The 24,885-nt window shown below is 49.8% G+C and overlaps 1 pseudogene; it reads left to right on the forward strand.

Annotated features, from left to right (window-relative positions):
• The first annotated feature begins 31 nt into the window (after nucleotides 1-31).
• Nucleotides 32-24,178, forward strand: LOC124974522 (STE20/SPS1-related proline-alanine-rich protein kinase-like; annotated as a pseudogene).
• Nucleotides 24,179-24,885: the final 707 nt, after the last annotated feature.

Consider the following 24,885-nt stretch of genomic DNA (forward strand, 5'->3'; position numbering starts at 1 on the left):
TCTGGACTGGGGGCAGCCAGGATTGGGGGTCATGAAGCCCAGGAAGCAGGAGGGACTGAGGCCCCCTAGGAGGAAAGTGGGGTGCAGCCCAGAGGAGGAGCCCTTGTTCCTCCACCCAGCTCTCACCCTTCCCCAACCCGCCCCCACCCGGGTCCGGCTCAGGCCAGGCCTCAGTCTCTCCTCCTCAGTAGGCCTGGGGCAGCCCGCCCCCACCCAGGCCCACTGACCACCAGCCCTTCCAACCCCACCTGCCGCCCTCTGTCCAGGCTCCCCACAGTGAAATAAAGCCTCCCACACTGAAAAAAAAAGAAGAGAAAGAAAGAAAAAGATTTATTGACTCAATTGATCGCAATTAACTTTAAGATTCATTACATTGCACTGATTAGTCAAAATATATTGTAGTAGTAAACATGGTAGCTGTTCAGAAACAAAAAGAACACATTAATATTTTTTTCATTTTCTGCCTTTAGTGCTTTTTCTGAAAGAACAAAGCAAAACCCCCAAAGAATCTGCTGAGTCAAGTGAAAAGCAAATAAAAGCAGCTTAAAATGGATAGAATGCACCTTTAAATTTATTTCTAAGATGAAAAACCAAAAGTGAATCATTCTAAAAAGCAAAAGGAATGTGAATCCAAATCAAGTGGGAAAGACATTCCAGCTACTTTATAAAAGCTGATCTTCACAGCTTAGCAAAATTTTTCATTAAAAATATCACACCAATTTGCATTAATTTTGTACTGTTTTCCAAAAATGCCCTCTTAAAAATAGTGCATCTAAAACTCAGCAATTCCATGCTCCCTCAACTTTTCTGATACCTTTCATGCCACTCATCTACAGTTTTCCAAATAGATTCAACTTCCTACTGTAAAGAATGTGAAGAGAGAGCCCACAGAATGGGAGAGTATCCGTACCACATGCACCTCAAATAGAGCACTTATCTCCACATTTTTTTAATCCAATCTCTTGTTTGCAACTTATGGATTTGGGGACAGAGTGCACTGCATTATGGTCAGAGAGACCACTGGTTCTTTAAGACATGTCAGAATCAGTAAATCTAGTACTTCAGGCAGATGTAGCAGAGGCAGCAGAGAATGCAATGGAACACAGAAAGAAAAACAGACATCGAAAAGAAGGTCAAGAATTCCTCCTAGCCAAGGTGCTCAGAATATTTCTCAGTAGGATTTCTAAGACTTGTGTTTATTTTGGGGGTTTTATGGAGTCTAAGTTATCTTCGAATTATAAACATTTCTTTGTATATGTTTAAAATATTATTAAATGATTTATAATTATCTTTCAAATAATTATTTGAATAAAGTGGAATGGTATTTTGGTTATGGGCTGTTCTTTTAAACTTTCTATGCATTTTCTCATTATACTGAATGATAATATTTCCAAATGTTTTGTCATCAACTCTCAGAATTTTCAGCTTTTCTAGAAAATTATTTGTTACAAATAACTAATTTTATTTTCATATGGTTCAGTAGGAACTTATGTATAATTTTTAGCAGTATAAAATATACAATATAATATGTTGAATATATTTTTTATAAATTTAAATATCTTATATTAATATTTATTATTTTCACTTATACATTTGTAATATAACATTCACTTTACACTTTACATGTGGTATAATCATACATGCATCTTATATTTATGTATTTTTTTATTTCAAAATTTACATAATATGATTTAATATTCATATACATGCATTACCTATTCCACCATACTGCTTTATTCAAATGTGTTAATTTTGGCTCTGATTCTTATTAATTCACTATTCTTTCTTCTTTTTCTTTTCTTAAATATTACCTCTCAGAAAGAACGCACAGAGAACTTAACAGACAGGTATTTTGAAATACAAGTGTAACCTCCTCAGCAAAATATTCTCTGATATTTTATCTACATTTAATTTAATATATGAAATATAGGTAACTACTTGCTACAGACAACTGTGTGAAACAATAAGTTTGAGAAATAAATACTTACATGTTTTGTTTGGCTTCCATTGCATTGGTAACTTTATCTAAATAAATACACCTTTATTTAAGTTTTCCTTTTTTGGGTACTACGTTTTTTTCTCTAAAATTACCATTACAAAGTATCACGTTTTTGTATGATTAAAACATGTCTTGGGATATTAATATGTTTTAATTTTTCTGTTCCTTTTTTGTTTTTTTGGTAGCATATAACTTGAAAGTATAGAAAAACTCAATGATGCTATAAAGAGTATATTTTTATTATGTAAAACAGTATTACACTTAGAGTGTAAGGTTTTTTAATTTCCCATAATTTTATATTTTGTTTCCTGAATTTTTTCAACTTATTTTAATTAGTTATACATGACAGTAGAATGCATTTTGACACATTGTACCCAAAGGGAGCACAACCACTCCAACCTGTAGCTATACATGGTGCAGATTCACATCCATAGTGTAATCATATGTGTGTAGAGGGTATTAATGGCTATCTCATTCCACTGTCCTGTTCCCCACATCCCTCCTCTTCCCCTCATTCCTCTCTGCACCATTCAAAGTTCCTCTGTTATTCCCTACCACCCCCATTATGAATCATTATCTGTATATCAGAGAAAATATTCAGTTTTTGTTTGTTTGGGATTGGCTTATTTAGCTTAGCATGATATTCTCCAGCTCCATCCACTCGCCTGCAACTGACATGATTTCATTCTTATTTAAGGCTGAATAATATTCCATTGTTTCTTTATCACATTTTCTTTATCCATTTATCTGTTGGAAGGCATCTAGTTTGGTTTCATAGTTTAGCTACTGTGAGTTGAGTTGCTATAAACATTAATGTGTCTGTTTTCCTGTAGTATATTGATTTTAAGTCATTTGGGTATAAACTAAGGAGTGGAAAAACTGGGTCAAATGGTGGTTCCATTCCAAGTTTTCTGACGAATCTCCATACTGCTTTCCAGAGTGGTTGCACCAATTTGCTGCCCCAACAGAAATGTATGATTGTACCATTTTTCCCACATGCTCAACAACACCTATTATTGCTTACATTCTTCATAATTACCATTCTGACAGATGTGTGATGAAATCTCAGAATAGTTTTGATTTGAATTTCCTTAATTGCTAAAGATGATGAACACTTTTTTCATATGTTTGTTATTCAATTATATTTCTTCTTCTCTGAAGTGTCTTTTCCATTCCTTAGCCCATTTAATTGATTGGGTTTTTTTGGGGGGGGGTGTTAAGTTTTCTAAGTTCTTTATATATACTGCAGTTTCATGCTTTATCTGAGGTGCATGTTGTAATTATTTTCTCACATATATGATTATTTCTTACTAGACAAATGTGCAAAAAATATACATTGGAGAAAAGATAGCCTCTTCAACTATCTGGGGAAAACTGGAAATTCATATGTAGCAAAATGAAAATAAACCTCATTTCTCACCCAGCAGAAAAATCAACTCAAAGTTGATCAAAGACTTAGGCACTAGAACAGAGACCCTGAACCTAATAGAAGAAAGTAGACCCAAATCTTCACCATGTCAGCTTAGGACCTGACTTCCTTAACAAGATCCCTAAAATGCAAAAAGTAAAATCAAGAGTCAATAAATTGGATGGATTCAAAATCTTCTTTTTCTGTTTCCTATTGCATGTTTTTAGTATCCTTGAAATTGAATTTATTACATATCTGGTTTTGTTTTGTTTTCATGCAAGTTGTTTCCTGCATATATTTGATTATTCATGAAGTTGCCTTAAAAGTAGTAAAACAAATCTTATTGAAATGCATATGTATTTTAATTAGTGGACAGAACTAAGGTGATAATTTCCCTTCTTATGGAATAACATCACTCCTCAACATTTATAGCTAATTTTTCCTGAATTGATAATTTCCTATACAAAGAAAACTTCCAATATCTTAACTTTTGTATTGAAACCTAATAGCTCTCCTTTTTTGAATTGAGAATGACCTGTTTTCTTACTCTTTGGTTTATAGAATTTTATTGCACATGTCAATTAGAATGATCAATAATTCTTTGGCAGTTTCAGGCAGGGAGGGTGTGTGGTGGCCAAGAGGTGTCTGTGTTGAGGCAAGGGAAGTTTCAAGTAAAAGGTTTCTGCTGTCCTGCTCTCCTCTGGCAGCATCACACTGGAGCCCAGCAGCTTGCCTATGCATATCCAGCTTCCCTAGGAGGTGGCCCATGGGACAGCAAGCAAGAGGCTCCTCTGACTATGACAGCAGTGCCTGCCTCAGTCCCAGCTGATCCAGGCCCAGGCCCTGGCAGCACAGACAGTTGGCTGACCCATCTAGAGTGGTGCATATAAGCTGCAGAAATTTATGGACAGTAGACTTACTACAGTGATTCAGCCTACCCTGTGCAAGCCCAGGCAAGAATGTGTAGCAATAAAGTTATCAGAAAAGTTATGCAGAAAAATGACAGACAAGTATGAAGGAATCATTAAAAGAAATTCAAGCCATGGGTCAGTGCAGCCATCCCAATGTAGTGACCTATTACACCTCTTTTGGAGTAAAAGATGAACTTTGGCTGGTCATGAAATTGATAAGTGAAGGCTCAATGTTAGATGTCATCAGATACATTGTCAACCAAAGACAGCTCAAGAACAGAGTTCTGGAAGATGCAGTAATTCTTAAAGAGGTTTTAGAAGGTTTAGACTATCTACACAGAAATGGTCACATTCACAGGGATTTGAAATTGGTAATATTCCTCTGGGTGAGGATGGTTTGGCACAAATAGCAGATTTGGAGGTAAGTGCATTCTCAGCAACAGGGGGTGATATTACAAGTAATAAAGTAAGAAAAATGTCTTGGCATGCCTTGTTGGATGGCACCTGAAGTCATGAAACTCGTAAGAGGCTATGACTTCAAGATTGACATGTGGAGTTTGGGAATTACACCATTGTAATAGTATCAAGAGCAGCACCTTATCACAAATACCCTTCCATGAAAGTGTTATTGCTGACTTTGCAAAATTATGCACCCACTTTAGAAACCCAAGTAGAAGATAAATGATGAAAAATTACAGCAAATCCTTAGAAAATTACTTTCACTGTGTCTTGCAAAAGGCTTACAGCAACAGAACTTTCAAAATACAAACACTTCCAGAAATCCAACAGCAGAGAGTACCTGATTGAGAGTCTGCTTACCTGCCAGACATAGCCCAAAGAGCCAAGAAGGTAAGAGTAGTTCCGTTGTCAAGTGGACACCTCCATAAAACTAAAGGTAGGAACTGGGAGTGGAGTGACAACAAGGTGGACAAGAAAAGTGAAGAGGGGAAAACAGCTACTTGTCAAGAAAAGTCATAAAAACTAAGAAAATCCAGAGGTATTGGTGAATATCAGCAGCATCCCCCAGCAAATAGAGTCATCCTCTGTTCACAAATCTTGGGGTCAACACAATGTGAGTGAAGACTACAGAGATGCTTCTTGTGCTGTGAACCATGTTTTAAGATTGAGACACTCCAGGAAGGGACTTAATAATATTTATTTGAGTTTCCTCAAAGAAGAGATATGGTCAATGGTATATCACAGGAGCTCTTTTCTGCTGGCCTGGTTGATAGTCCTGATGTAGTTATAGGGGCTCCTAACTTAGAGCAGATTGTTGATGATGCCAAAGCTTTAAAAACATTGACATTTAAGTTGGCTTCTGGCTGTGAAGGGTCAGAGATTCCTTATGAAGTGAGGCTGAATGGGTTTGCTGAACTCAGTGTGAGCTGATGTATATCCCTGGCTGTCACCATGATCTGTCATGCCCTCCTCCATACCCACTCCCTGTCCACTTCCTCCCATCCTCTCACTTCCAAGTCCCATAAAAATCAGAAGTTGTGAAGAGGCTAGCTTCAATAAAATGGGATAAAAATTTATTCTTAAAACTTGCAATACTCTGAGTTCTGCTTTATTCTCTAGCAAATTACTCTATGAGACCAAGTAAATGCTACAGCTGCCTGAGTGTTGCTGATTTTTCCAGAAGCTATTTAATATTCTTAGCAGTGAATTCTGATAGCCTTTGAATGAAAATAATCTGAAATACACTCAGGTGTTTCTATATACTGATAACAAAAGGAATTTTCTATCAGAATCCTCTTTCTCTGTTCATTGTTGTTATTTCTGTTATAATAATTCAATTGTACATCCGACAATACTGACTCTTTCATGTTGTATTTCAAAATCAATACACTTATAAAATTAAGATTTATTAGCCAAATTCGAATTCTAGTTATAAAACTGACTATAAATAATATTTTTTCATATATTTATGCAATACACACTTTACCTATGAGAAAAAGTATTTGATTATATGCTTCTTTCAGTTAATCTCTTGTTATATAAACAAAATATTCAGGTCTATCTATGTTGTATTTGTAAATTCTATTTTTTAAATAACTGAAGTAGGAACTTAGATGCTTATTCTTTTTATTTGTTGCCTAAAAACCAATCCACGATCTGATGGTTTCTTGGGAGAGGGGAGTGCCTTGTAAACTTTCACATGAAGAATATGTCTGAGGCTGATTTCCTCTGGAATATTCTCAGATCTAAAATTTTCTCTACATAAGGTTGCATATGTAGGATAACGCTTCATTGCAACGTTTAGGATGTTATAAAAAATTTCGCCATTCTGTTAGGTTGCTAACTATATCCGTGTCTGAATTGGCTCTCCTGAAGAGATAGTATTTATTATTCTAAAGGTAATGAGCTTGAAAATACTAGAACCTGAATTTTACTTGAAAGTCTGCTGCATACCTAAGTGTAGTGAAAATAATAGGGGTTGTGCAATGACTGAAAGGTAAGATCCTGCCAAGTTTCAAGAATAAATACTTTTAACCCACATAACCTTCTGCTTGACTATATATTCTGAAACTAGTATACTTTAGAATTTTCACAATTGAAGTGTGAACTTTTAGAGAGGTGGTCTCCCAGGATGGCACTATGGCTCTTTTCCAGTGAACCCTAGATATGGCAACACTTTGTATTATTTTTATATTACTAAGAAAAAAATTATTTATAATTGCCTTGGCATACTTACTAAGGTGTTCAAGAGCCATTTGCATACAATTAAATGTAATTCATTCCATTATATTGTTTGCACATTGATTATTCAAAGATAACTACAAAGGTAAAAGGAAAATACAAGCTCCAGCATCTGCCTTCACATCCCGCACTGGCTCTGGAGGTTTCCAAAGGAGCCAGCCAACATCTATTAATGTTTTCCATGGGCCAGCCCATGTGCTGGGCACTTTACAAACATTTTTATGGGATTACGGAGGCGGGGGATAAAATGAAACACAGGGTTAATGTATTTCCTGAACTTAAAAATTCCATCCACAGGGGATTTTTCCCCTTGATTTGATAACAGCCACATGAAATGGGTTAAGTCAGCAGCTTTCCTGCTACTTCGAGGGTGGTCCTTGGACTAGTGCAGTCACGTGGTCACCTGAGATCACGGTGGAAGTGCAGACATGCCAAACAGGGATCTGCATTTTAACTAGCTCCCCCTCCCCAGGGGGTCTGTTGTGCACCCTGTAGTGTGAGAAGAACTGATTATGAATCCTATGTCTGAATCATTAAAACACACAGGGACCTGGTGGGGGATAGAGGTATTTTAGAATCAAGGACACAGGGAAGTTTCCATTTCAAATGAGGAAATTGGGGCTCAGAGAGGCAACGTTACTTGCCCAAGGCCACACAGCTTATAGATGATGGAGCCAGAACTGTTGCCCAGAAATCCAAGCACCATGTGACTGGATGCTTGGAAGAAAGGATTAGAAGTGACAGCAGCAGAGGAAGGGCTAACAGAAGTGATCCCCTTGACCCTCCCTTGGCACCTCACTCCACCCCTCAAGTAGAGGTTGTTGTGGTCATCGAGAAGATGGACAAATGGCTTCTGATGTCAACTCAAGATAGTTACCAAAGGCCAGGTGCCTCCTGCCACCTTGAAAGACTAACCTTGCCAACTGACATCAGCCTGGCTGTGACTATCTCCAGGTTTAAAAAAAAAAAAAAAACAACCACAGGACTTTAATGCTGATGACGCTGATGCACCACATTGTCATCCAAGCACAACTGATTGTCTGCATGGAAGAGTGTCCCGCTTGTAATGTGGGTCGTGGGTCTGAGTCCTCCCTGGGAGAGGCCTTCCTGACCCTGTGGGTGCCAAGAGTCAGACATCCCTCCCCAGCCCCACAAGGCAACGTGCTCTGGTTGCTGGCATGGATGATGTTGGCCTGTCAGTGGTCTGTCTGTCTGTGCTGGAATGCCAGCCCCTTATGGGCAGGGATCTGACCTGCATAGTGTAGACTGGATCCCTGGTGCCAAGAGGGGGCCTGGCACACAGTGGGGTGCTCAGTTGGTATTTGTGTTGAGTCAATGACTGAATGACTGCCTTTGTTGGATGGGTGTGTGGATGAATGGATGGATGGATAGATGGGTGGATGGATGGATGGAAGGATAGATGGGTGGATGGATAGGTGGATGGATGGATGGATGTGTGGATGAATGGATGGAAGGATTGATGGGTGGATGGATGGGTGGATGGATGGGTGTGTGGATGAATGGATGGAAGGATTGATGGGTGGATGGATGGGTGGATGGATGGGTGTGTAGATGAATGGATGGATGGATAGATGGGTGGATGGATGGATGGAAGGATAGATGGGTGGGTGGATAGGTGGGTGGATGGATGGATGTGTGGATGAATGGATGGAAGGATTGATGGGTGGATGGATGGGTGGATGGATGGATGTGTGGATGAATGGATGGAAGGATTGATGAGTGGATGGATGGGTGGATGGATGAATGGGTATATGGGTGATGAATGGATGGATGGATGGATGGACAGACAGACAGATGGATGAATGGATAGGTGGGTGGATAGATGGGTGGGTGAATGGATGGGTGGGTGGATGAATAGATGGACCGATGCATGGATGGATGGATGGATGGATGGATGGATGGATGGATGGATGGACAGATGGATGGATAGGTGGGTGGGTGGGTGAATGGATGGGTGGATGAATTGATGGATGGATGAATTGGTGAATGGATGGATGATGGATGGATGGACTATGGATGGATGGATGTTGGATGGATAAAGGATAGATATATAAAGGGATGGGTAATGGATTTAGGGATACTTGGATGAATGGATGAATGGATGAGGATAGACAGAAGGATGGATGGATGGATTAATGGAGGATTTTAAGCAGCCAGAGGGGTGGGGAAGGGCTCACTTTACTATACTTCGAACCTCCAAAAGAAAGTCTCGAATGTAAATAAAACCAGTTTAAAACATCATCCCCAACAAAATGGAAACAAGGCAAGTCTCACTATGAAAGAAGAAAATCTAACCAACAAACAAAACCAGCACTCACCTGGCAATAGGGGCTTGTCTTGATAGAAAACATGGCAGCCAGTCCCTACTCTGGTGGTCTGCATTCCTTCCCTGGGGTGAGGTCAGGCTCCCCTGTTGTTCAGAAGGCTGACCCTGAGTCTCTCTTTGCAGACTCTTGCTGGCTCCAGGGGAAGCCCTACCAGTCGCTGGTCACCTGGCTCTCGCAGCCCTGAGCTGGGACCATCATCAGCCCATAGAACATTCTTGTGCAAATTACAGAAGAGTATCCTACTGCCCAAGTGTGTGGCCTCCCAGCAGGCCCTTCCCTCCCTGCGTCTCCCTCACCTGGCACTTCTGCAAAGATTCCAAGGTCCATCAGTACATGGCAGTCTTGTCTGACCCACAGGACTTGCTTGCTGGAGTCACACAGGGGATCAGAGCCATGGATGGTCTTGCTGCTCTTGGATCACACCTGATCTCTAGGACTGTCCAGTCATCTCTTAAGCGTAGCCCAGCAGGTTGGAGGAAGGCCATTCTCATCTCCCACACTGCCAATGCAGGAGCTTTGCAAAGGGCTCTTGGGTCAGCCACTTCTCCCTCTGTCCTGTCTGTCTCTGGGTCTCTCTCTGTCTCTTTCCACCTCTTTCCCTCCTCCCTTCCCTCGCCCCTGTTTTCCTGTGCAGGTCCTTGCTACAGCCTTCTGCAATGACAGGTTCCCAAACTCCCACAGGTGGGCTCCACCAGGTGGTGGTCTGAATAGTGAGACACAGCCCTTCCCTCTGCTCTGGGGACAGGCCTGCCCATGTCTCTGCTCACCTGAGGACTGTGGGCAGGCTCCAGGCTTCAAGGACAGCACAGAGACCACAGCCCAGCCACACAGTGTGCTGGTGCAGGACTTAGGAAGATCTGGACCCAGGTCTGTCACATTGGCTTAGCAGATATGAGCTCAGGCAGGTGACTTGACCTCCGGGACCATCTGGTTCTGCTTCTGTGACTCAGGAAAGATACTCAGGATACAGGTTGTCGGGGGAAAGTCAGGGCTGGCTGGAGTTGCTACATGAACAGGGGCTCTTTGAAAAGTGGAGGGGGGCTTGGTGGGGCGGATGTGCAGACAGCTGGCCTCATCTAGTGACAAAGATGTTGCTCCAAGTGCCAGAAGGCAGGAAGCCCTGGGTAAGGGGAAGTCCCGTGGGATGGGCACTGGGGCCCTTGGGGCTAGGACAGTCCTCTGTGGGTGGCAGGGTTGGTCCTCTGGGATTAGATGCACTGCTGGGCTACACCTTGTCCTCTGGGGTCTCCTCATGAGAGAAACTTGGGGTTTGGACGTGGGGCAGGTGGGCACTGGTCTCAGCTCATGGGGGGGGGCCCTTGGGCTGGGTGCCTGGGACTCATCCCTTGGCTGGAGAAGGAGCGGCTGTGGGGATGAGGAGCTCCGTAGCATCCTTCATGTGCCACTTCAAACCATGGCAAGCACTTTGTAAACTGTAGAGTGCTGTCCACGGGAGAGGAAGCTAGAGTGTCAACTCTGGTTGACCCGTCCCTGCCTGATTCAGCTCCTGGAGGAAGGCAGTTTCTGGGTGGCCTCTGTTTGGCAGCTGGGATGCCAGAGGCTTGGGCCTGCTGGAGGGTGGCCAGGAGCCCCGGAGGGCAGGGCAACAGTGCCCAGAAACAGCTAGTCCTACACGTCCTCTGCCAAGCCCAAAGCCAGTCTTCTGAGCTGGTGCTTCTCGAGGTGTTTCCAGGGAGCACCCCTTGACCCAAAACCACCTGTGGTTCTTTGGGGCTTGTTTTTGATATGCAGGCTTCTGGCCTCCTGAACCGCACCTGCTGAATCCCCTTCTCTAGGGGAGGAATCTGCACTTGAACAAGCTCCCAGAGGGGTCCTGATGCCCAGTGAGGTCCACCAAATGCTGGGGGAGCCATGGAGCCCCATCCATGGCTGTGCCCAATGCGGTGCCTGACCTGAGTCCCCAACATATTCTGGTTGAATGAACCCCTAAAGGAGCCTACCTGTTCCAGGCCTCAGTCTGCGCCTCTGTGGAATGGGAGGCAGATGTGAGCCCTTCTGTGCATGGAGGTAGGCAGCGTGGGAACATTCCATGCAAAACAACAATAGAAACAAGAGAGCTGTGGAGGAGAGGGAGGGAGAGGAAGAGAGAGTAAAGGAGAGAGAGGGCGAGGGAGAGGGAGGGAGGGAGAGAGGGAAAGAGAGGAGAGGAAGAGGGAGAGAGAGGCACACCTTGTTAATCAGCACCAAGGACAGCAAGCCCTGGCCAGATTAGCTGATCAGGTGCCCCCAGAGCAGACCTGATGCAGGGTGCTGGGAGCAGGTGGTTTTCTCGGGAGGAAGGGGAAGGAGGAAAGGTGTTAAAGAGCAGTTACTGGCCTGGGAAGCCGGGGCTCCATCCCAGGGGACCCTGAAGACCCTCAGAGTCCCCCTCTGTGGGTCGCTGCAGTTGGGAAACCCCTCTCCACCTCCCGTCCTCAGGTGGCCACCAGGCGATGCCCCAGCTGGTGGCATCCCTTGGAGAAAGAGCCCCAGTAGTAAAGCAGGGCATCAGGAATGCTGGATGGGGTGGCAACTGGCAGCTGAGGGTCATCCAAGTCCGTGCCTGCTATAGGTGAGTTCTGAGATTGGCGGGGTGCAGACTCCTCAGCCTCTGCCCTGTCTCCAATGACAACGCCCTGAGCAGACCTGCCTTTCAGAAGCACCCCAAGTCTCCTCTGGCCACCCCACCATCATGGTCCCCTTAAAAAGTGACCAGATTCAAACGATTTTAATGGTTTTAAGTGACATGTGCTGAACAAAACTGTAGGGAGGGACAGATAGAAGCAAGAGAGGAGGGGAAAAAGGAGGGAGGGAGGGAGGGAGGGAAGGTGGGAAGGAAGGAAGGAGAGAGTTGGAAGTACCTCCAGTTGTGCAGGAAGTTTTCACATCCATTATCTCATTAAAGCCACCCCAAAGAAACATTGCAATAGGTAACATTATCCATGTTTTCCAAAGACAGAGAAACTGAGGCTCAGAGACATGACACCACTCGCCTAAAGTCAGCAAAATATAGGGCCAAACCCCCGAACTCCAAAACCTGTGCTGTTTCCCACCTCTCTCCCGCTGCCCCTCGTGACCCTTACTTATGTTGCAGGTGAATGTTGTTAGTCCTTAACAAGATCCTGCCACTCAGGGCATCACTGCAGACCCACAGCCTCAGCATCTGCCAGAGCTCTTCCAAAATGTGGCCTGCTGGGCGTGGTGGTGCATGCCTGTCATCCCAGGTACTTGGGAGGCTGAGGCAGGAGGATGGCAAGTTCAAGACCAACCTTAGCTGTTTAGTGAGATGCTGTCACAAAATAAAAGATATAAAGGGACTGGGATGTAGCTCCATGATAGAGAACCCCTGGGTACAATCCCAGGACCAAGACAAAAATGGAAATTAAAACAGTGCAGAGGCTGGGCCCCAGCCCTACTTAACTGGAATCCACAGTTTAGCAAGATGCCAGGACTTGCATGCTCAGGGTTGAGAAGCACTGTCCCCAGTGACCCTGGGGCACAGAGATGACATCTTCCTTTGATCTCGCTTACATTCCACAAGAGCACTTTCTTGATCCGGGGCAAATGCTGAAAAAATGAAGCAAGTGATAAGTTCCTCTGGGTCAGAGAGGGACGTTGTGCAGCTGCCAGCTGACCATGTGTCAGGCACCGGCTGGACCAGTGTGTGCATCTGGATGTGGCCGACTGTGCACTTGGTCATGTGACTGGATCTCTGTTGGGCACCAGCTGTATGCAGTGTACTGCTGGAGACATATTTGTGAATTTGCTGGTCGATGACCCAAATTCAGGGCTGGGTGGAGTGCTGGGAGCACCCAGAGAGATCGATAAGCAATTACAATGATTGTTACCATTAATAATATATGTTACTGGATGAAACAGAGGCAAGGAAGCTGGGCCTGCTGAGGGGGCCAGGCAGTGGCCAGCTGGCCCTCATTGCTCGCAGGTTCAGCCCTGTGCATTATGGGTCACCTCTTTGCCTGTGGTGCCTGTTAGTTAGTATGTGTGCTCAATCACCCACTATGAGCTGTGTGACCTCAGACAAGTCACTTAACCTCTCTGTGTCTCAATTCGCTCATCTACAAAATGATAAAATTAGTGTACATTTCATGAGGATTTTGAGAGGACTGAATTTTGACCTTGCATACAGTGACGTTCCTATGTCCACTGTCATTATTTACCTGTTTTTCCCATCTCTGAAACCTGGAGGTTGGCCCACCAGAAACTCAAGACCTGAAGGTTAAGCCCCTGGCCCTCTGAATAACCATGGGGGCATCACTGATGGCTCACTCTGTACCGCACATGACTGGAAGCATCTCTGCCTCTCTGCACCAATCCTCGGCAGGCAGGACTCTGTTTCCCATTTTACAGCCACAGAAACCAGAGCAGAGAGAGTGTGTGAACCTGTCCAGGGTCACACACTGGTTAGTAGAGGTTGAGGCTGGGATTTGAAGCCGACATTCCCTGTCTGGAGCACCTGTCCCCAACCACCCTGGGGGCTGCAGTTGAATGAATGACAGGGAGGAAGGGGTGGGATGGGGAGGACGGCGGGGGAGCCTGGGAGGAAGAGGGGGCAGAGCTGACCTCGGTCCTGTAAGGGGTGGAGGCGTGGAAGGCGCTGACCTAGCGCCCAGCAAGAGCTCTCGGCAAAGATTAGCAGGCACAATGACGACCACGCAGGGACCACCGCCTGGCCGAGTGGGGAAACATAGGAATGGCGGTGGGTGGGACCTGTGCCCGCAGAGGGTGGGACCAGCCTGATCTCATGAGAAACCTGGAAGGGAGACCCTCATGGGCAGGGTCCGTCTCATATTCCACTGCAGGCACCGTGGTGGCAAGTTCACTGCCCATCCTGGGGATGGGTCAGGGTTCTTCAGGACCCCTCATTGTGGGGGGTGATGAGACTTTCCTGCAAGGCCGAGGCAGAGGTGGGGTTCCCAGCTCCAGCCCCAGCGTTAGTGCAGTGCCCCCCATGGGCCTGGCCTGGGCATGGTTGGCTGGCACCCTCCCTGGCTCCAGGTCCTGGGCCCTCCTGATCATGCTCAGGAAGGGGCAGAACCCAGGGTGGCTGCCTTCAAGAAGAGAATGTTTCTGGATGTATTGGTCAGGCTGTGCGGAGGGATAGCAGCCCCCGATCTCAGTGCCCGAGAAGTGGGCGAAGGCTCCCGTCTGGCCAGGCTGTGTCCAGTGTGGTTGCTCAGGGCTACTCTCCTGGCTCAGGGCATCAGGCGGATGGAGGCCCCACCCTAGGGAATATCCCTGGTTACTCTGGCAGGAGGCAGGGTGGAGAGTCACACTGCAGGTAGGACTTCCACCTGGCATGCCCGGCTTCCCTGCCCACAGCTCACTGGCCACAGCAACAAGGCAGGAGGAGGGCAGTCCTACCCTGTGGCCACCACACAGACTCGTGGGGCCAGAAGGGCTGCTGTGTGCACAGAGGAACTTTAAGAGCTGGCAGGCCAACCTGGGGGCAAGGGAGCTGGGTCGGGGCTCAGTCTAGGGCTGGACCAGGGTCAAGGCTCAGTCTATAGCAGAGTTGGTCTTTAGTGTGGGATTAGGTTCTGGGCTCAGCCTGTACCATGGGTAGGGCTTGCTTGGCAACAAGGGTCAGTCTTCAGTATGTGACTGGGTTCAGGACTCAATCTGGGACTATGGTGAAGGATCAGTCTGTAACTGGGATCAGGGCTCAGGACATAATGGTTTAATCTATGACTACTGAGGGCTTAGGCTGTACCAAGGGTTGGTGTACAGAATGTGACTGGGGTCAGGACTCAATCTTTGTCAATAGTTGGGGCTTAGTCTGGGATTATGGTGAAGGATCAGTCTAAATGGGATCAGGGTTCAGGTCCTAATGGTTTAATCTATGACTACTGAGGGCTTAGACTGTATCAAGTGTCAGAGTGTCCAGCTGTGACTGAGATCTGGGCTCAGACTATAACTGGGATCAGGGCTCAGACTGTAACAGGGACAGGCTCATTCTGGAGCAACATTCAGGGCTCACTTTAGAGCCAGGATGAAGGTCCAGCCCTAGGCCAGGATCAGAAGTCCCCTGTGACCTTTCAGCACCCACTTCCTAGACTGCCCTGAGGCCCTGCCTCACCCCCAGGACCACATGAGACTCCCTCAAGGGGCCTCATGTCCCACTCATGGATGCTCTGAACTCAAGAAGAAAGTCCAACAGCCATTCCATCCATGCCCCTGCCTCTCACTATGGTCTGTGTCCCTGTATGAAACCTGCAGGTGGTGAGGGCCTATATTCTCCCCCCTCCTTCCTGCAAACTTTCCAGCAGGAGTGTCCTCTCCTTGCAGTGAGAGGGGTCAAGTCCTTCATTCCATGTTGGTGAAGTGAGCACCTACTATGTGCCAGCTCTGTGGGCCGGAGCCACGAGTAAGGGTGACGGGCCTGGAGCTAGGCTGGGTGGAGCAGGCGCCTGGCTGATTCACACAGAGCCGCTAACAGTGGGACGGCCCTGCAGGAACAGGTGTCATCAGCTCTGGGACAAGAGCAGAAAGGGGCAGACCAAAGATCCAGGAGGCCTCAGCCAGTGCAGGGCCAGGCACGGTGCCAGAGTGGCCTCCTGGGAGTGAGCAGAGCCACCAAGGCACAGACAGTGCGTGTCAGTGAGAGGGAGCGCCACGGGCCAGCAGCTAAATGACAAGCTCACCACACTGGGCGAGGTCAAGGTCAGGGGTCCCCAGCCAAGGCCTGGAGACAGAGGCAAGGAGAGGGGCTTCCTGTGGGTTTCATGCCTCCAGGGCCCCCACTGCCCACAGAGGAATCTGCATGGGAGACCTCGAGGCCCCACCCCACTCATGCCTCATCAGGAGCAGGTCCTCAAGCTGCCAGCCTCTCCCCTGTCCCTGCTGCCTCTGCACCTTCCCTAACCTTGGCCTTCCCACTGTCACCCTCTCCTATGTCCTTCTGTCCCCTTCCCCAACTCCCTGCCCCTCTCTTGGAAATAAGGGCCCCTGTGCTTGTGCCCTGGAATGAGGCACCTGGCCCCCTTGCTGCTGACCGTTGACAGACCTCAGATGGAGATGCAGGTTCTGGTCCATGCAGTGGTGCATGCCTATAATCCCAGCAACTTGGGAGGCTGAGGCAGGAGGATCACAAGTGGAGGCCAGTCTCAGCAACTTAGTGGGAGAGAACCTACCTAAAAATAAAAAAAATAAAAAGGGCTGGGGATGTAGCTCAGTGGTAAAGTGCCCTGGGTTCAATCCTAAGTACAAGAAAGGAAGAAAGAAGAGAAGAAAAGAGGGGTTTCATCTTGCCCATGGTTTTCTCTGGCCCACATGGAGCTGGGCACATGGCAATACATACAAAATTAATGGTCAGCGAGTGGCTCTCTCCCACCAGAACACCCTCTCTGGGGTCCAGATCTGCCATCCATCGCTCTGTGGGTAAGATGAGAGTGGGCAGCTGCGGTTGGAGAGAAGGGCCTGGGTTTTCATCTCGGCTGCTCTGTCTCCACAGCAGCAGAGCCCATGGCCGTGACAGAACTGGCCACGAAGCCTGGAGACTGAGCCTCTGGCCCACTGGGAATGAGTCTGCAGCCCCGAATGTGAAAGTTGAGGGACTCAGCTCTGGACCAGACCCGGTGCCCTGTCCCCAGGGGAGGTCATCACAGGGCCCACCTCCCCAGGCTGCAGGGGGACATCATGAGTTTGTAGGCTAAGGGGCTGAGGATGGCAAGTGGCCCTTCAGAGACCCCTCAGTGTCCTTTGTGTTTACTTTTGTTAACTCTGGGGTCCACTCAGACCATGAGATCAGCTGGGGAGTACCGCAGAGAGAAGGGGACCCAGGCAGGGAAAGGCGGACTGGGAAGAGACAGGTCCTGAGGCCAAGGGGCCCGGCGGGTTGGCAGTGGCTGCCTCACCTGGTGCACTCACCCAGAGCGTGCACAGGGGCTGGCGAGGGTCTCAGGCTGCTCTGCAGCTCAGCACAGACAACACACAGGGGACTTCCCACAGGCCCACACACGCTCCTGCACACTCGCTCACAATGCACACACAACCTCCAACATGCTCGCACGTGGCCACACCTCTGTCACATGCAGCGCATGGGCGCCCCACGGGAGACAGGCCTGGACCCCCTCCCACCCACGACCTCCCCCTGGCTCCTCTGCCCAGCAGACGGGACATGATGGAACACGCTTCTTCCCCTTTCCAGAGAGGCCTGTGGCGGAGGCTCTGCTGAGAGAAGGCCTCCGAGCATCAGCACGACAGAACCCTCCCAGCCACAGTGGTGGCCCTGGTGGCAGCAGGGACACAGGGTCCCTTCTGTGAGACCCCCTTCCTCCTCGGCTGGTTTGGCTTTCCTGGATGGGAAGGGACCTAGAAAGGGGGCTGGGCAGCCCACGAGGTTACCGTTTGGGTGGAGGGCACTGTGTGTTTGTGTGTGTGTACATGCACATGCATGTGTCAGGTGTGCACACGGGTTTCCCTGGGGGTCCCCTCTGCTTGCACAACTGGGAGCCCAGTTGGGGTCCTGAGAGGAGGATCAGCCCTCAGCCTGGGACTAGGAACCAGTCTGTGGCGGTGACAGGCTGGGACCCAGCCCAGCTCTTCGGCCGCCTGGGTTGTGGCTTTGGGGAAGTGACATCAGCTCCCTGGGCCCAGGTCCTGGTCTCTGGGAGGTGGGCTTAATGACAATGGTGTTGGAATTGACCCAGTGCCATGGCCTTTGTTCGATCCCAGAGCAGCACCAAGCACTGCCTGCACCCTGGGTGGCCCTGCTGCACACTGTGGCTCTGAGCCAGGGGAACTGGGCTCCTCTGGGACAAGCCTCGGGTCCCCCTTTCTGCCACCCAGGAGCAGGAAGACAGAAGTCCGTCCCGTCCTCAGAGGAAGGAGGGCAGTGACCCCCATGAAGAGCATCCCTGGGGCTGTTTCCATGGCAACATGGGAGCCCCACCATGGGGGCCACTGGGCCAGGCCCCCTCCCCTTGCCTGGCAGGACCCAGGTCATCACGAACATGCCCCCTGCCCACACTTGCGCTCCTCACACCAGCCCAGGGAGGTGGGGAGCAGGTGGGAGTCATGCCCATTTTCTATGCGGGGACACTAAGGCTTCCCAGGGGTATCAGGTTAGTGCTAGAACTTGAACCCGCTAAGGAGTCCTCAGGTCTTCATCCTCCATCCTCAGCCTCCCATCCCTGTGTGAGTGTCACCTTTTCCAAGAGAGCTCTGCCTATGAAACCCAAAACAGCATCACCTAGACTGATGCTACTCAGAGTGTGGTCCCTAGACTTGGAAGATACTCAGAAACGCAGAGCTGTGGGCTCCACTGCAGGTCTTCCAAACCCAGATCTGCATCGAACCCCCTCTCCAGGGAATCTTAGGCACATCAAGTCTGAGACACATGGCGGAACCCAGTGCCATCCATAAGAACTTTCTGGAATGATTTAAAGTTTCTCACCTTCCCAGCATCATGGCAACTAGCCACACAAGGCCATTGAGCACTTGCAATAGAGAAACTAAAATCAGGCAACTGACTTTTTACATTTTATTTCATTTCAGTTCAAATAGCCACAAAAATACCTCTTGGATAACACAGGCCTAAGTCAGTACAGGTGTTCCCAAATGGCAGCGCCAATTATTATCACTGAATAAAATGAATCCAGCAGGACCGGCTCCCCATTTCTTTATCTTACCACCCTCAAGGGAAGGGGTGTGACTATCTTCGTTGGTCAGATTTGGAAAGTGAGACTCAGGTCCCTTGTGCAAGATTCCACAGTCAAAACCATGGCCATCCTCATTGACACCATTGACCCTCGGACAGTGCCATTTAACAGAGAGAAGTCTCAGAGAGGTGAAGAGATTTTTCCAGGGTCACACAGCATCTAAGTGGCAGAGTGGGGTGGGCACAGCCTGTTTCTCCCAAGGTTGTACCGTGAGGACCCTGGGTAGTGGGGGCAGGAGCTGTGCTTGAGAAGCTGGGGATGGGAAGAAGACAGTCCTGCACCTAGAGAGGCCCCTAGGGATCGGAGCCCCCACCACACCTGGGGAGGTCACTTACCATGCTCCAGAGGGGCAGCAGCAGATTCCAGGCAGGCAGTGCAGCCCACAGGAACCTCTGGTTGCTTCCTGCAGCTTGCTGGGAGGGCACAGGCTGTGGCCACAGGCGCCAGAGAACATGAGTGGCTTCCTGAGCAACAGCCAGCTGGGCCTAGGGAAGGCCAGGGAGGCGCCCTCGCCCCTCAGCCTCTGCCACTTTCTTGTATTTAACACCTCGCTCCATTTCTGAGCGAGTGTGGGTGCTACGTGTGTGTTTGTCTAGTGACAGAAGGCAACCTCCCAGGAAGGGAGCCCCCTCCCAGCCTCCTCCAAGCTCCCACACCCAGCCTAATGCTGCATGGTGGAGCAGGTGGGTGATTAGGAGGCAGACTGAGAATCCAGAACCGCAGACCTCCTGCCACCACCTCCCTCCAGGGGCAGGTCCCCGGCCACACATGCCAGCTCAAACCCCAGAATGCCAGAGACCAGGACCCTACAGTGTCCAAGTCCCACAGATGGAGAAATAATAACGATAACAACAGTGAAAATAAGAGCTGCTGTTAGGGGAGGTTTCCCAAACCAAACACTGCATGCAGGGGCAGTTCACCTGCACACTGACGGAGAGCGGCCCCGGAGGCATCCCAGGTTGGGGAGCCAAGGCACTGTGAAGAGGTGTCCTTGGCTCAGGTAACCCAGCAAGGACACAGTAGATCCAGGCTCTGATCCAGGTCTGTGGCAAACAGGAGGCAACCCGGAAGGAGCTGGAGCAGTCTGCAGGGGGAGACCTCAGGATCCAGGGGCTTGACCTTCACAGCCTTGGTTTCTCCGTCCACCCAGTGGGGAGGCTGAGGCCAAATTCGCATGAACAGCAGGGAAATTAAACAGGCCAAGATGCGAGGCGGACAGGATGGAGCCAAAGGAATGTGCGTCACCAGTGGAGCGCAGTGTCAGTATCCAGTAGGCACTCAGGAGATGATGTGAATGCACACGATGGAAGGAGAAGCCACCTAACTTGTAAACTGGTAGCCCCCCCCATCTGGGAGAATCGAGCATTTGAGCCACGTTCAGCGCCGCCCGGGGCATGGCGAGCCCATTTTATAAACCTGGAGACTGAGGCTCTGGGAAGGTTGATGGGCTCCTGGGGCGGACCAGAGTTGCGACCCCAGCCTGGCGGCACATGCAGCAGGTGCCCAGTGTGGCAACTCAGGGAGGCAAGGTGGCTGGCCTCACAGATGGAGCACGGGTGGATGGGGGCCAGGCGGTGCTTCTCACGCAAGCTCATGACAGATGCTGAGGCAACATCCTTGCCCAGCTGCTGGGGACGACCATCACCATGGCAACCACCAAAGGTCAACTGGCCTCAGGTGTGAGGAAGGGCTGCGTCCACCTTGCACCCTGGCCCTGCTGCCCCCTGTGACCAGCTGATGACATGTGTGTTCAGCCTCAGGCCTCCTGGGCTCCCCAGCTCCAACAACTGTTTGTAGGCAGAGCCCCCCAAGGACAGACCCCGACCACCAAGCCATGGCCCTTGTGTCCAGGACCTGCCTACTGCCCCAGGGATTCCTGTACTGAGGGTCAGGGATCTTTGGCCAGAGGAGGGCTGGAGGCCCGGTTGTGTGGTGGAGGAGCCCAGAAGTCGTGGCTCTGTGCCGTGAGTATTAATTATCTACTAATTACTCTCCAGGCAGCGACTGCATCTCGGCTGCTGGCAGCTGTTCCCGAAAACCCCCCGTGGCAGCCGAGACGCAGCCCCAGAACCCGTGGGGTGGGCACTAGTCTGGGGGATACGGGAGACAGGGATATGGGGGACCTCCCTGGGGGGAGAATCATGGAGCAGAGCATGGGGGACAGGCTGGGCAAGAGGAGGCGACACTGGAAACGCAGAAGTCTAAGGCTTTGGAGATTCTGCACCTTTGTCTGCTCAAGAAGCACCTGCACTTATTGAGTGCCTGCAGTTTACAAAGAGCCTTAGTGCCCGGCTTGCCCAGGTGCGGTCACAGACCCGCAGATGGGCTGGTTAGACACGCTGGTCTTGCCACCAACAGCAACGCCACTGTGCCAAGATCCTGGTGGCCCCTCGCCATCCACCACGGAGCGCTGCCACGGTGACCCTCCTTTTCCTGATCAGGAGGTTGAGGCGCCGAAGGGGACAGTGACTCTTTGCAGACCCAGGAGGTGTCCGATCCCAGCAAGCAGCGGACAAGACTGTGCCTCCTTCTCTGGACGCCATGGGATATAGACCCAGGGAGGCGGCAGGTGACCCTGAGCCTTGGGACCATGTCCTTCGGGTGGAGGACCCTGGATGCAGGCAGGCCAGGGGCATCTGCTGGGTGTGTGTGTGTTGGGGGGAGGTGAGGTGACCTCCCTCTGTCCAGCTGTTAGAGTTAGTCCAGAGGCCATGGCAACAAGAGTGACCACCAGAAGGCACCAGGGCCCAGGCTCAAGGTGGCTGGGGGACCACAGTGTCCAGTGGTGGAACAAGTCCCCTGTAGGGGTAGCGAGCTTTCCTCCCTGGGAAGAGCTCGGTGACACCCTGGCAGGACTTTAGGGGTGTCTTGGCTTCAGAAAAACGCATGGCAGAATCTCAGGGCTGAGGCCGGCCAACCCCGGCCCGGCTGTACCAGGGACCTAGCAGTCCTGAGGACTCCACAGGCCACAGTTTCCTCACTGCGAAATGGGAACCTTGATAACAGCCTCCAGGATTGCTCCCAGCTGATCTTCTGGTCAGAGGCAGGGCCCCTGTCCCTGCTGCTCAGGGGACAGCATTAACCAGTGCTAAGCTGCAGGGTCAGGAAGTTAGTCCCTCCCAGCTCTCGGCCACCAGCCCCGTCAAGGAGAAGGGCTCCACCTGCAGCCGCCCCATCTCCAACACCGGCGGTGATGCACACCTCTTATGCGGGTAGTGCAAAGATTTTCACGTAGCCGCTGGGAGAAGCGGGGTGTGCCCAGCCCTTTCCACGCCTGCCCGTCCCTCCCACTGCTGGCCCCCAAGAGTCCTTCTGCCTGTTCTTGAACTTCACTTTAGTGGAACTGGATAGTATTCACTGGGCTTTATTGAGATATGACTTGCACTCCACATACTTCATCCATTTAAAGTTCAGTGGCTTTTAGTATGTTCACGATACTGGAGAAATGCACCAGAGTTGATTTTAGAATATTTCATCACCTACAAAACAAATCTTGTATTCTTCCTATCACTCCCAAAGTCCCCTGCCCTCTCCAGTCCCTGACAGCACTCATCTGCTTTCTGTCTTTATGGATTTAGCTATTCTGAATGTTTCGTGCTTTTGAATTTATGCAATCTGTGGTCTTTTGTGTCTGGTTTATTTCACTTAGCATAATATTTTCAAAGTTCATCCACCCGTGATTCCATAGTCTTTCCTTTTTATGGCTGAATAATAGTCTACTGGGTGAATACATTGCATTTTATTTACCTGTTCATCCACAGGTGGACAAATGCACACATTTTGAATTTGCTTCTCTTGCTTTCTGTTGTTTCTGTGAGGTTCATCTTGGCTGTACTCGGTTCACAGGTCATTCTTTTTCATTTCTAATATTCCCTCAATTAAACATATCTCTGTTTATTCTCCATCATACTGTAGCTGGACATTTGGATGGTTTCCATTTTGGCCTTTGGCACTGTTAGGAATAAAGCTGGAAGAATAGTTTTGGGAGGTCATTGACAAATTTGTTTCAGCTGGGCACAGCCAGGTGTCCCAGGGTCAGGTAGGCATTTGTTAGCTTGGCTCTATTTGAACAGAGAGAGAGCAGAGGCCAGGAGACAGAGCCTTGTCAAACTCCAACTGGTTGGAATGTAACACCATTGCTGAGCTCACTGTATGGAGTTCCTCTCTTTTCTCTTTCCTTTATTTGGGGGGGACTGTGTTCCAATAAAACTTTATTTACAAAAACAAGTAGTGGTCTAGATTTGGTCCATAGGCTACAGTTTATCACCACCTGCTTCTTTCCTTTCTGTTTTTTTTATTTATGCTGAAGTGCATTGTGTGTGTAGCGCTGGTTCCAAGTGTTCTTTTAAAATCACGAGGTTGAAGAAAAGGGAGTTTAAAGGAACTCTCAGTAAAGGATAAACCAGAGCCCAGGTAACACTGGGCAGAGGGGGTTCTGGAAGCAGTCCCCAGTGGATGAAGGCTGTGTGCCGTGGGCAGGGTGTGGAGACAAGCCTGGGTGGTCAGAAGGACCTCTGGGGACGCAAGGGCGAGGGAGGCCAGGCTGGGCAGGGCCGCGGGGCCCTGGGCAGCCTTGACGCAGGGCAGGCCCTGCTCTCAAGTCTGGCCTGACCTTGGGAGCGTGGCACTGCCTGAGTCTCACATCCGCCCGGCCAGATGCGGCCAAAGAGGGCACACAGAACTCAGCGGGGCCTCTGTGTGGCATCGTGGCTCCAGACACAGGCGCTTGGTTGGGCGTCTGTGACCCAGTTCATCTCAGAACCAGGAGGAATGGGCAGGACCACCTTCTGACTGCTGACACCTGTCACTGACCTGCAGTTCCAGCTGCCATGGGGCCAGACTCTGGGGGCCATGCCGACCAGAGCTGGGTGTCCTCGTCCCGGCTGCCTGGCTATGCTGGGTCTGCCCAGGCCTTCCTGCTCCTGCAGGCACTGAGCCCCTGCGGCCTTGGTGACATTGAAAGCCCGCCCAGGGGAAGGTCAGTGGCCGTGGGTGGGGTGCAGGACCCTCAGGACAGACTGATGGCCACGCAGACCAGAGCTGGTGTGGAGAAGCTGACCAAACCCAGGTGTCCACGTCGGGCCTCCAATGACGCAGGGCGCTGCACCACGTCCCTCGCCGCCTGTACTTGAGCGAGTCCCGGCTCCACCCTGTGCCTCAGTCTCCTCATGAGGCTCCTCATGGGGATCCACACGACACCCCTTCTAATTCCCACAACCCACATTCCAAAGGCCAGGCACACAGCGGGTCTCCAGGACCAACCGTTCGTCCCCTTTGGTCGGGCTCTGCAGAGACGTCCCCAGGGGCCACCGGGTCCCTCTCTTCCACCGACAGTGCTAGCAGTCTGGCGACATTGGCTGGTTAGCTTGGTGAATGAGGCTGTTCTCTGCTGGTGTAGATCTCGGGAGAGACCTTCCCGACACTCCGCGCTCCAGCTGGGTCTCATTTGCATTGCCAGGCAGCTTCCTCGGCCATGTCCCCCTTATGTCTGCATTTTCAGAGCTCAGAACTTAACTGCCTGTCGCCACAGCCTTTACCCATGGTGCTGGTGGAAATGAGAGGCGCTGGCCGGCCCACTCATTTGCAGCTCATCACCTGGGGCTGGCACGTTGTCCGGGCACAGGGCACTGTGGTGAGGTGTGTCAGGAGCAGATGTGTGGCAGTGGGTGGGGCAGGGCCATCAGTCAGCCTCCTCCTTTGCCCTACGCTGGGCCATTCTCATGTGTCAGTGGGATGACCTGTCATTGTGAATCAGGGATGCATCCAGGCCTGCTGTGAGTCCTGGACTCCTGCTCACATGGGTTAAAATCTGAACCCCTTGCTGTGGATCCATGAAGCC

Source organism: Sciurus carolinensis, unplaced genomic scaffold, assembly GCF_902686445.1.
Source record: "Sciurus carolinensis unplaced genomic scaffold, mSciCar1.2, whole genome shotgun sequence".
NCBI classification, from domain to species: domain Eukaryota; kingdom Metazoa; phylum Chordata; class Mammalia; order Rodentia; family Sciuridae; genus Sciurus; species Sciurus carolinensis.